This window comes from Microcaecilia unicolor, chromosome 6 (assembly GCF_901765095.1).
Source record: "Microcaecilia unicolor chromosome 6, aMicUni1.1, whole genome shotgun sequence".
In the NCBI taxonomy this organism is placed as follows: domain Eukaryota; kingdom Metazoa; phylum Chordata; class Amphibia; order Gymnophiona; family Siphonopidae; genus Microcaecilia; species Microcaecilia unicolor.
In genome coordinates this window covers 121,323,211-121,335,649 of record NC_044036.1, presented here as the reverse complement: position 1 = coordinate 121,335,649, position 12,439 = coordinate 121,323,211, and the positions used below count along the sequence as shown (strand labels likewise).

The following is a 12,439-nucleotide window of genomic DNA, read 5'->3' as shown; positions in this document are numbered from 1 at the left end:
TCTGTTGTGATATACTGTTGTGATATATTGTTAGGTGTCACTTATCTTAAAGCTGTCAGGGTTTAGTGGCGCAGTTACTTTTGATGCAGATTGAATCCGGGTCCATGATGAAGACATCTTCGAAACCCTGCAGAGTTGGACTTTATACGTATTCCACTAGCATTAGAAGATTGGAATTTGGAGTCTTCTTTTGAAAGATCCTGCGTGAGAAACAAGTTGGCTGCCGGGTGTAGTGCACGCACCCGACAGCCTTAAGATAAGTGCGCCTTATTCAGAAATACCTTTAGCATTTGTAATAGTATTGTGTTTAGCTACAGAGTATTTATCTTTAGCACATTTTTAGTACATTTGAACTTAGCAGTTAATAACTGTATCTGATATTTAATGTACAGGAACATATTGTATATGTGACACCTAACAGTATATATCACAACAGAGATATCAGATATTATGTTGAGTACTATAGTATTGAATATGGGGATTACAATTTGAGGGTATAGATTATTCCTACTCTTTAGCTATTTATGGATGTTTTGAGTGAGTGTATGTTTGAATAGGTGTGTCTATTTTGGCCGGAAGAATAAGGGCAAGGTTGATTTATATTTATACATTATTATTGCTATTCATATTTTATTAGGTCACTTGATGGTGAAATTTTGTGCTGGGTTCGGCACTCACAGTTGAAATTAGGAGCACTGGATGGTGCCCACACTTATAAGGAGATGACAGCGGGGAAAGGACAACTTCCCTATGAAGAAAGACTAAGGAGGCTAGGGCTTTTCAGCTTGGAGAAGAGAAGGCTGAGGGGAGACATGATAGAGGTATATAAAATAATGAGTGGAGTGGAACAGGTGGATGTGAAGCGTCTGTTCACGCTTTCCAAAAATACTAGGACTAGGGGGCATGCGATGAAACTACAGTGTAGTAAATTTAAAACAAATCTGAGAAAAAGTTTCTTCACCCAATGCATAATTTAACTCTGGAATTCGTTGCCGGAGAACGTGGTGAAGGCGGTTAGCTTGGCAGAGTTTAAAAAGGGGTTCAACGGTTTCCTAAAGGACAAGTCCATAAACCGCTACTAAATGGACTTGGGAAAAATCCACAATTCCAGGAACAGCATGTATAGAATGTTTGTACATTTGGGAAGCTTGCCAGGTGCCCTTGGCCTGGATTGGCCGCTGTCGTGGACAGGATGCTGGGCTCGATGGACGCTTGTTTTTTTCCCAGTGTGGCATTACTTATGTAAACCAGACTGACTGCTAGTGAAGGAGTGCCAACTCTCATTTGTATTTGGATGAGTGGAGGAAAGAACCCCTGCCATTATCAGGGCTCCCTCGCCCCAATAAGGCTCATTCAGCCTTCATGAACCAGCTACATTTTTCAGAGGTAATCAACACATGCTGCAGGGGACATCACAGAAAGCAGTGGTGTTCAAATGACTGAATTCAATGTAACACTCCTTCAATTGTATTCCATTTTACTGATCATTAAGTTTGTATATCCTGCAGGAAAGGGTGACCTAGTAGTTAAGCAATGGACTGGGAACCAGCAAAATCAGTGTTCAAATCCTGCTCCATCCATTATTCTCGGCAAGTTTGATTATTGATTCCCATGCTAACTGCTGAATGTACTTTATTAAAAGGGCCCCCGCTGTAAATATATGGTAGGTGTCAGAGTCATAGGAGCCGGTGCTTGGGCACCCCCAATATTGAGAAAATTCCTTGTATGTGTCCAGGGAGGGGTTATTTCCACTGGGCTTAGCACCCCCAATAATTTTGAAAAGTTGGCTCCTATGGTCAGAGTAGTTGAGAAGTATATCTGTGAAAATATATTCTCACTCTTCTTTCAAACTACACATGAAATACCATTATTAACAAGTGAAGACATTCTTATTCCTAAAGATTAGTTGACCTTTGGTCCAAAGTTAGAGATATACGTAACTAAATAGTAGAAAGAAAATTATTGGGGAACTAATATGAGATATCTGGTGTTTGCAGGGCTGCTGAGAAGTGGGGCAGGAGGGGCAAGATTCCCCTGGGCCCAACCTCTAAGAGGGGCCCAGTGCTGGTAATAGAAAAGCCGCTTTCTTCAGGCTTCCGGTGGCAGGCAGAAGGCTGGATTGGTCTCCTGCTCCTGTGTGCTGGGTTATCACATTAACCCTGCTCTGCCAGCCAGGTCCCGCCTACTATGTGAAGTACTTCCTATTTCCACATAGGCGGGAGGGAACACTGTAGGAAGAAGGACCTGCGGCCACCAGAGCAGGGGTAATGCGATAACCGGACACACAGGAGCGGGAGACAGACCGAGCGATCAGTAAGCTACTGCCAGGTGGGGGGCCCGTGCCTAACTTTAGATGAGGTTTATAGAATAGCGCTAAGTGCGGGTTTTTTCGGCACTATAAATAGAGTGTAGTCCAGTGAGGCCTTCCATGTTTAAATAGCAGCTTTCTGAAATTGGTTTTTACCTGTGTATGTGATAATCATGTGTAAAACAAACAGGAGGAAATATGTTTTCACTCAAAAAATAAGTAAGCTCTGGAACTCGCTGCCAGAGGATGTGGTAACAGCAGTTAGTGTATTTGGGTTTAAAAAAGGTTTGGACAAGTTCCTGGAGGAAAATTCCATAGTCTGTTATTGAGATGGACATGGAGAAGCCACTGCTTGCCCTAGGATTGGTAGCATGGAATGTTGCTACTCTTTGAGATTCTGCATGGAATCCTGTTACTCTTTAGGATTCTAGAATCAATGTTGGTATTCTTTGGGGTTCTATATAGAATGTTGCTACTAATTGGGTTTCTGCCAGGTACTTGTGACTTGGATTGGCCACTGTTGGAAGCAGGATACTGGGCTAGATGGACCATTGGTCTAACCTAGTATGGCTATTCTTATGTTCTTATGTAAATGCTGGTAGTTCCACGTGGTAATTACATATAGAGCTTCTAAAATAACCACCTAAAGAGTAGAGTTATCAATGTGGGCTACCATTAAGACATGCTGTTTTATGCAATGAGACCTACTTACTAATAACTGGGGTTAATAGTAAAATAACACAACGGTAGCCCATGTTGATAATTTCCCCCCACTAAATATAGCAACAGAATAAACCTTTATTTAAAATGAACAGCAAAACCAACAAAGCAAATGAAAATTTAGCTCATGAATGAATGCAGAGGACGAGCTCTAGTACAGTTCTTCATGTCTTTCTGATTGCTAGTACTACTGGGAAAGTCTGCTCGTCCTCATCCTCTTCATGCACTGGTTCTCCAGTTCTGCAGACAGACAAGCAGTATATTATGTGGCAGTAACATAACATGAACTTCAGTACTCCATAATCAAATGTAATGCGCATCCTAAACATTATGGTTAAAGGGGACAGAAGTAGACAGATGCAGGGAGTGGCCCAGACAAGAAACAGGAATAGAGAAAAGAAAGATAGCAGAAATCTGAACCTTTGACAAAGCCAACCATGTAGCCAAAATATATAATAGTGTGGGAAACAGGATAAGGACAAGGCACATCAGCAACATTTGAAGAAATACATGTATAGTCACCATGCTGAATGTCACACTGAAACCCACAAAACACCATTCCACATTAACAAAATATTTTTTCATCCAGCGCATAATTAAACTGTGGATTTTGTTGTTGGAGGAAAGGGTCAAGGCGAATAACATAGTGGGGTTCAAAGGAAGTTTGGACAAGTTCCTGGAGGAAAAGCCCTTAAAACATTATTAGCCAGGTAGATTTGGGAGAGCCATTGTTTATCTTGGCTAAAGGATCTATAAAAAATTTTGATCTACTTTTTGGGATCTGCTGGGTACTATCAGAGACAAGATGTTGGGTTCAATGGACCTTAGTCTGACTCAGCAAGATTTTTTGTATTCTGTGTTCTTAGTAACCTTTTCTGGATGCTATGCTTATCTTAATTCCATGAGGATATCTAATATGACTGACCTGCAGTGGCGTACGGGGGGGGGGGGCAGTGGGGGCGGTCCGCCCCGGGTGCACGCCGCTGGGGGGGTGCCGCGGCGTGCGCCTGTTGCCCTGTCTCAGTCCGAGAAAGTTCACAATTCACATGTGTTCACTGCTTCCTCTGAGTCTGCCCCAGAACAGGTTACTTCCTGCTCTGGGGCAGACTCAGAGGGAGCAGTGAACACATGCGAATTTTCTCGGAGACAGGGCAACAGGAGCACACCGCAGCACCCCCCCCCCCCCCCCCAGCGGCGTGCACCTGGGGGGGTCATTTCGCCGGGGGGGGAAGTCGCGCTGCACCCGGTGGGGGGGCGCATCGGCGATCCGCCCCGGGTGTCAGCTAGGGTCGGAACGCCACTGCTGTCCTGTACAAGACAAACCAAATAATCAATGAGAGGAATATTGAATAAAGCTCTGAAGAAAAAATACTGGCAATCACAAAAAATTAGATCCACAGAACATGCATCCTTTACCAAAAAAAGCGTAACATCAATCTTGAAATAGGAATATAAAACAATTTTTCATAATGTGCTCATATATCTTCACAGGACTGTCACAGATCCTCGGGTCTTCTGAGATGTCCGCTACATGTTTCAATTGCACACTGTATTTTTATTTTAACCAATCGTGCTTCACCTCACCACAATAATATAAAAAATATTAGACAAGTTTCAATTTATCCTGCAACACTGTCTTGGGTCCCGAAATGGACCATGTTTTGTAGTGACTGTTTCAAGATAACCAATTATGAACAGTCTTAGAGAGTGTCTATAATAGCTCTTCACTTAAGACTTTTTCAGCTTGTACAAGATGTCGTCCCTCTTGTATATGCTGAAAAAGTCTGGAGTAGTCTAGTGGTGGGTGCAGTGCACTGCAGACTGGTGGACCCAGGCCCATACCTCCTCCAACCTGTTACACTTGTGGTGGAAACTGTGAGTCCTCCAAAACTCACCTTAAATCCACTGTGCCCACATATAGGGGGGTCCCCGAGAGACTGAGCCGGGCCTGGGACAAGGCCGCTGCTGCCGCCCCCCCCCCCCCCCAGGATTGCCACCGCTGCCACCTTCCCAGGATCGCCGCCGCTGCCGCCCTCCCAACGCAATTCCACATACCTTGGCTGGCGGAATTCCCCAGGCCCTGCCAGCAGAAGCCTTCCTCCAGCACTGTTCTTCAGTCTGCCACATTGCCTGCCCTGCCTCTGTGACTGCTTTTCCCATTGACTCAGTGGTAAGGTCTCTCACGTTAACCATACAGTAATCATCCTCGCGCGTCAAGTCAGAGTTACTGCCTGATTTTCGCCGCACGTCAGAAAAGAAAATATATTTTCTGGCACGCACAGTGGATGCACGTAGCCGGGTAGTAACTTTGAACTGGCGAACGTTGGACGCATGTAGGCACCTACACGGCTTAGTAAAAGGGCCCCTAGGTCTTACAGAGTGAAACAAAAAGAGCAGTTATCAAATAGCTGAACAAATCCTTGGGGTATGGAGAAGTGGCCTAGTGGTTTTCACACCAGTCTTGCAATCCAGAGATGGTCAGTTCAAATCCCACTGCTGCTACTTGTAATCTTGGGCAAGTCACTTAACCCTCCATTGCTTCAAGTACAAACTTAGATTGTGAGCCCTTGTAGGACAGAGAAATATCCAGAGTACCTGAATGTAACTCACCTTGAGCTACTACTGAAAAAGGTGTGAGCAAAACCTAAATAAATTATTATCTACACTATTTAATGGGTTTTTTTAACACTCTCTGGGGTTGGTTAACCAAAGAAGGTTACACTAGATACAGTTATGCTGATGATCACTGTTTTGATTCCAATAGATTCATTTATAACTTTGATTTCATCAACTGTTAATAGAAGTTTAACATTAATCAGCTCTTGGATGTTACAATATCATCTGATGTTAAATACTGATAACTTCTTGACAATAATCCTGACCCTTCAGTGGACCATAAACTAGTAGATCAAACTAAGTATCCCCTGTAATAAAGATACTAGGGGTTTATGTCGACCAAAATCTCTCTTGATTCCCAAATTAAAACTCTTAAGAGTGTTTTCTTCCTTATGTGAAATTTAAGATGCATAAGAAAGTTTTTTTAAATTTTAACAGTTTAGATTAGTTGTAAAGGTGCTACTTTTGTCCAAGTTGGATTACTGCAACCTTATCTACTTGGGCGCACCTAAACAAGTTATCTAGCATATGCAAACAATTCAAAACATTGCAATAAGATTGATTTTATTTCTTTACAGAGGCAGGAGAAAGTCTGTTTATATCTCATTGAATTGCACTGGTTGTCTGTTGAGGTGAGGATTAGGTTTAAATTCTTCTGTTTTTTATACAAAATTCTGAATATTGAATGTCCAAGCTATATGATAGATCATGTAAATTTTATTTCTAAAATTAGAGACAGAAGAATGTGTCACAATTCACTTTTTGTTTTTCTATCTATTAAGGGTGTAAAGAAATTGCCACCCATGGCAGGTTGCCTTTATGCCCCCCCGGGTGCATCACCTCCTGAAGCGCATCACCCACCTCCCCCTCTGAGGTGCATAATCCTCACCACCTGGGGCTGCACAGAGCAGTCATGCACCTGTCGGTTCCACCAACCCCCTGCCCCAGAATAGGAAGTAACAGAGGGGGCAGGGAACCGGTGGAGCCAACAGCCGCACGACTGCTCCGTGCACCCCCTTGCTGCCTGCACCCAGAGCAGACAGTCCCCACCACCCCACCCTTGGTACACTAGAGAGTTCAAGCATCTAGGCTTTGGATTGATTTTTATATTTGTTTTACTGTAAAGTCATCCTACTCTCAGTTTTGAAAAATGTGTAAATCCTCTTTTTAAGAGATTTGTTTAAAATTAACTTGATGTCAGTTATTTGGGTCCATATTATTCTTACCAAGATATTTTCTTGGTTTTTTGGAGTTTTTTTTTTTTTTACTTACTATAAACCAGTAAGAACCTGGTAGTTTCTGAGGTATAGAAATACATTGTAATTGTAACTGTAATGTTAGGAATTATTAGGAAAGGAATGGAAAACAAAAATGAGAATGTTATAATGCCTTTGTATCACTCCATGGTGCGACCACACCTCAAATATTGTGTGGTCACTACACCTCAAAAAATATAGCAGAATTAGAGAAGGGTGACGAAAATGATAAAGGGGGTGGGAGTCTTCCCTATGAGGAAAGGCTAAAGTGGCTAGGTCTCTTCAGCTTGGAAAGGAGCCAGCTGAGGGGAGATATGCTAGTGGTGTATAAAATACTGAGTGGAGTTTAAGGGGTAAATGTGAATCGCTTGTTTACTCTTTCCAAAAATACTAGGACTAGGGGGTGTGCAATGAAGCTACTAAGTAGTAAATTTAAAACAAACTGGTGTAATTAAACTCTGGCAGTGGCGTACCAAGGGGGGGGCGGTGGGGGTGGTCCGCCCCGGGTGCAGAGGGAGCATGGAAACGAACGACGCTGACCGGCGTGCGGCACCCCCCCAGCGGCGTGCATCCGGGGGGGAGGGGGTTCTTTCACCAGGGTGGGGGGGTCACGCTGCATGGGGGGGTTACTAGGACTAGGGGGCGTGCAATGAAGCTACTAAGTAGTAAATTTAAAACAAACTGGTGTAATTAAACTCTGGCAGTGGCATACCAAGGGGGGAGCGGTGGGGGCGGTCCGCCCTGGGTGCACGCCACTGGGGGTGTGCCACGTGCCGGTCAACATTGTTCGTTTCCATGCTCCCTCTGCCCTGGAACAGGAAGTAACCTGTTCCGGGGCAGAGGGAGCATGGAAACGAACGACGCTGACCGGCGCGCGGCACCCCCCCAGCGGCGTGCACCTGGGGGGGAGGGGGTTCTTTCACCGGGGTGGGGGGGTCGCGCTGCACGGGGGGGTACTGCACCCGGGGGGGCCGGGCACATCGGCGATCCGCCCCGGGTGTCAGCGCCCCTAGGAATGCCACTGAACTCTGGAATTCATTGCCAGAGAATGTGGTAAAATCAGTTAGCTTAGCAGTGTTTAAAAATATGTTTGGATACTTTCCTAAAAGAAAAGTCCATAAGCCATTATAAAAAAGGACGTGGGAAAATCCACTGCTTATTTCTAGGATAAGCAGCATATAGTCTGTTTTACTGTTCTGGGATCTTGCCAGGTACTTGTGACCTGGATTGGCCACTGTTGGAAACGGGATACTGGGCTTCATGGACCTTCGGTCTGTCCTAGTATGGCAACACTTACGTTATGCTCTTAAACTGTCTGGGTGCATTGAGTTATTTCAGCTTATTTGAAAGCCTCTGCCTCAACAGCAAGTATCTCCATACGCATTCTCGCCACCATTTTCAGAAATAAATTAAAACTGATATTGAAACACCCATACAGGTAAATGTTAAAGTGCAGACTGAAGTTTTCATTTTCCACACACAAATGCTTACCAACACTGTCCTGGATGTCACGTATCCACATTCCGTGTATGATTTTCAAAACAGTTTTGGGCTCTGCTCATGCCTGCACACTTCGTCAATGATTTCCCTAGAGGGTCCATCACACGTTCCCATGCAAGTGCTCTCCTTGCCTTTATATATGTAAACATTTTTATTGAAGTAAACCAGAAATGTCTGACAAACAGTACAAAAAGTGTGTTCTTAAAGTTGAATAATTTTACAGTTATCCTAGCCCATCCAAGCTCTAATAATCCCCCTCCCGCTGCATTCCCCTCTCCCCATCTATGCCCCAGGAGACCTGGACTCTTATGACCTCCCAGAACAATGGACGGAGAGGCAACATAAAACAGCGTTTTGCCACAATCCTCCCCTCACCCCCTTTTGGTCAAGCTGACAACACGTCACGACACATTCAAAATAAGATTCCTACCCTGCTCTCCTTGCATTTATACACACTGCTACATATGCACTCTCTTACAGAATCACTCAGTTGAACTGGTGCCACTTATGCAAATGTGCAGGTTTTCTGTACATTCATGCACACATGTGGAGTGTAACTGTAAGTGCTCTGTTACAGAATTGCCCTTCAGGGACCAAATTCTGTATACGGTGCTGAAAAAATGAGCAGTAAGCACTATTTTATAAACGGCGCTCTGAGTTGGGCGCCGTGTATAGATTCACACCCAACTTTTAGGCGCAATTATTTACACCAACTGAAACCTGGTGTAAGGCATGGATCAGACATATGCTGTAACGGCGCTCACAAATTCTTGGAACACCCATGACCCCTTTATCCTGGGGTCATGGCCATGCCCCCTTTTCAGATCTACGCACAAGGATTTACACACACATCTTTATACAATAGCGCCTAGAAAGATGTGCGTGTAAATTCTAATTATTGCCAATTAGCACCCATTATCAGCACTAATTGGTTCGTTACTCATATTGTGCATGCAAATTGTGCACACGCCCAAATTTGTGTGCACATGTGCGTCATATATAGAATCCAGGGGTAGGTGTCTAAATGGAAGATGAAATTTCATATGGACAAGAGTACAATGATGTGCTTAGGAAAATGTAGCCCAAATTAAAAGCACATGACGCTAGGTTCTGTGTTAAGAGTCACTACCCAGGATAAAGGGGGAAAGTTCCTCCCTTGACTCTCAACACACTCCTAGGGCAGGAAGGAGAAAGAAACATGAGCTGAATCCACAAGAAAGAAAACTACCTTCCACTATATCTGATCTCATGACTTAGGGATCCTTTTATGAAGCTGTAGCAAAAGGGGGGATGCGCTGGCATCGGCGTGTGTTTTTGACGTGCATCGAGGCCCCCTTTTACCACAGCGGGTAAAATGCAAGTTTCCCTTTTCTTAAAGAAATGGCCATGCAGCAAGTGAAGCACTTGCCGAGCGGCCATTTTGGGAAGGAGCACTTAAGGCCACCCATTGAAGTGGGTGGAGGTAAGGGCCCCCGCCTTAACCCAGCGGTAACTGGGCAGCATGCAGCACTGCCCAATTACTGCCAGGTACACACTGCCACTATAAAAATTGAAATATTTTTGCAGCGCTGGAAATGGCGCGCGCTGGGGGGGAACTACCGCTGGGCTGCTGCAGTAGCCCGCCAGTACTTCCGTTTTACCGAGCGGTAAGCCAGCTTCATCAAATGGCCCCTTAGACCCTGAAATAACTCTGATGGTAGGTATTAAGTAATATTAGAACATTAGAATCAAACTAGTAGTTAGGCATGGGTATAGTTTTGGAGGGTGAGGAGGGCACTGCCCCCAGACACCATAGGATAGTGTGCCTCCCTCTCCTTCCCGTCACTTCCAGCATCACCCCTTCTTGCTGACAGTTGTGGCAACCTGAAGGAGCCACAGGATGAGGCCTGGTTTACGGAGAGGGATGGACCATGGGGAAGCCAACTTAACTTTACTCTCATTTTTACTGCCAGGCGTACAACGTGTATCACTATGAAGTTCTGATCAATCCAGAGTTAACAGCAAACAGCTAGACTAATATAAAATGCATTTCTTTTCTTCTTTTTAACAAAGTGCTTGTTGATATGCTTTCTCTGTAGAAAGAAAGATCTTTTGTGTGAAAAAGAGAGGCAATACAACAATGCAAAGTGATGCACTTAGGGAGTAGAAATCCACGGGAGAAGTATGTGTTAGGCGGGGAGAGTCTGATAGTTACGGATGGGGAGAGGGATCTTGGAGTGATAGTATCTGAGGATCTGAAGGCGACGAAACAGTGTGACAAGGTGGTGGCCGTAGCCAGAAGGGTGCTAGGCTGTATAGAGAGAGGTGTGACCAGCAGAAGAAAAGAGGTGTTGATGCCCCTGTATAAGTCGTTGGTGAGGCCCCACCTGGAGTATTGTGTTCAGTTCTGGAGGCCGTATCTTGCTAAGGATGTAAAAAAAAATGGAAGCAGTGCAAAGAAAAGCTACAAGAATGGTATGGGATTTGTGTTACAAGACGTATGAGGAGAGACTTGCGGACCTGAACATGTATACCCTGGAGGAAAGGAGAAATAGGGGTGATATGATACAGACGTTCAAATATTTGAAAGGTATTAATCCACAAACAAACCTTTTCCGGAGATGGGAGGGCGGTAGAACGAGAGGACATGATATGAGAGTGAAGGGGGGCAAACTCAAGAAAAATGTCAGGAAGTATTTTTTCATGGAGAGAGTGGTAGATACTTGGAATGCCCTCCCGCGGGAGGTGGTGGAGATGAAAACGGTAGCGGAATTCAAGCATGCATGGGATAAACATAAAGGAATCCTGTGCAGAAGGAATGGATCCTCAGAAGCTTAGCCAAGATTGGGAGGCGGGGCTGGTGTTTGGGTGGTGGGGCTAGTTCTGGGCAAGACTTCTACGGTCTGTGTCCTGAAAATGGGGCTAGTTCTGGGCAAGACTTCTACGATCTGTGTCCTGAAAATGACAGATACAAATCAAGGTAAGGTATACACAAGAAGTAGCACATATGAGTTTATCTTGTTGGGCAGACTAGATGGACCGAGCAGGTCTTTTTCTGCCGTCATCTACTATGTTACTATCATGAAACAATAACGTTTAAGTGTGACTGAGTAGAGCGATTTTAAATGTGAAATAGAACTTTGTGAATCTGTTTGGCTGGATATGTTTCTTCCTTTCCAGTTTCTGGTTAGATGAACAAATACATGTTATAGGAGTGAAAGAAATAAAGCCCCTGTTATTTCAAGGATCCAATCTGAGCATCTTGAGAGAAATCTGTGATATTTTACCTGCAATGGCCCTTCCTTTGCTTTTTATTTCTACATTTATGGCCTAAATATAATAGTGATCCAAAGGAGGAAAACATGAAACAAGAAGTGAAAATGGCAGAAAGCTTATGGGTTTTGCTGCAGAGCGGCAGTGCAAGAGGCAGACAAGGACATGCATGGTATAGATTAGGAGTAAATAGTGAAAATTCAGTGAGTTTCTAGTGAGTCACTATGACTTCATTTCTAGCACTGTTTTTTATGCAAAGATCTTTGACATGGATGTCTGCACATTTTTTATAGATGTTTTATTGTAATCCACCAAGGGCCCTGTTTACTAAGGTGCGCTAGCGTTTTTAGCGTGTGCTGAAAATTAGCATGTGCTAACCATGTAGACACCTATAGGAATATTACACGGTCTACATGGTTAGTGCACGCTAAAAATGCTACTGCACCTCTAGCGCAGCTTAGTAAACAGGGCCCCTAGTTTTTAAGCGGACTATAAATTTATAAAAATAAATAAATAAATAGTCTTGCCCCAGTGCTTCAGTTGGCCCTGGCTGAAAGCTGACTGGAAATGTGTGCCTCAGGAGAAGTTTAGGGAAAGTACTGCTTTAAAGGAATACAGTTAAAAGATCAGGTGACTCACAAGAAACTCACTGAATTTTCACAGTATTATTTAACTGCCTGTCAGGCTCTTTATATTAAATAAACCATGATGTCATTTCTGGTGATATCATCAAAAGGGGCAGGGTGGGGTTTGATAGAGAGTGGGTGTGGCTCAGGCAGGTCATCAA

General features: G+C 44.1%; 1 long non-coding RNA gene across 1 annotated transcript in view; it reads left to right on the top strand.

Annotated features, from left to right (window-relative positions):
* LOC115472310 overlaps positions 1-12,439 on the top strand; it is a 59,051-nt gene that overhangs the window by 33,775 nt on the left and 12,837 nt on the right. The window contains exon 2 of the long non-coding RNA XR_003942501.1: positions 6,223-6,276. This is a non-coding gene — a long non-coding RNA (uncharacterized LOC115472310). The remainder of the gene's footprint in view (positions 1-6,222; positions 6,277-12,439) is intronic.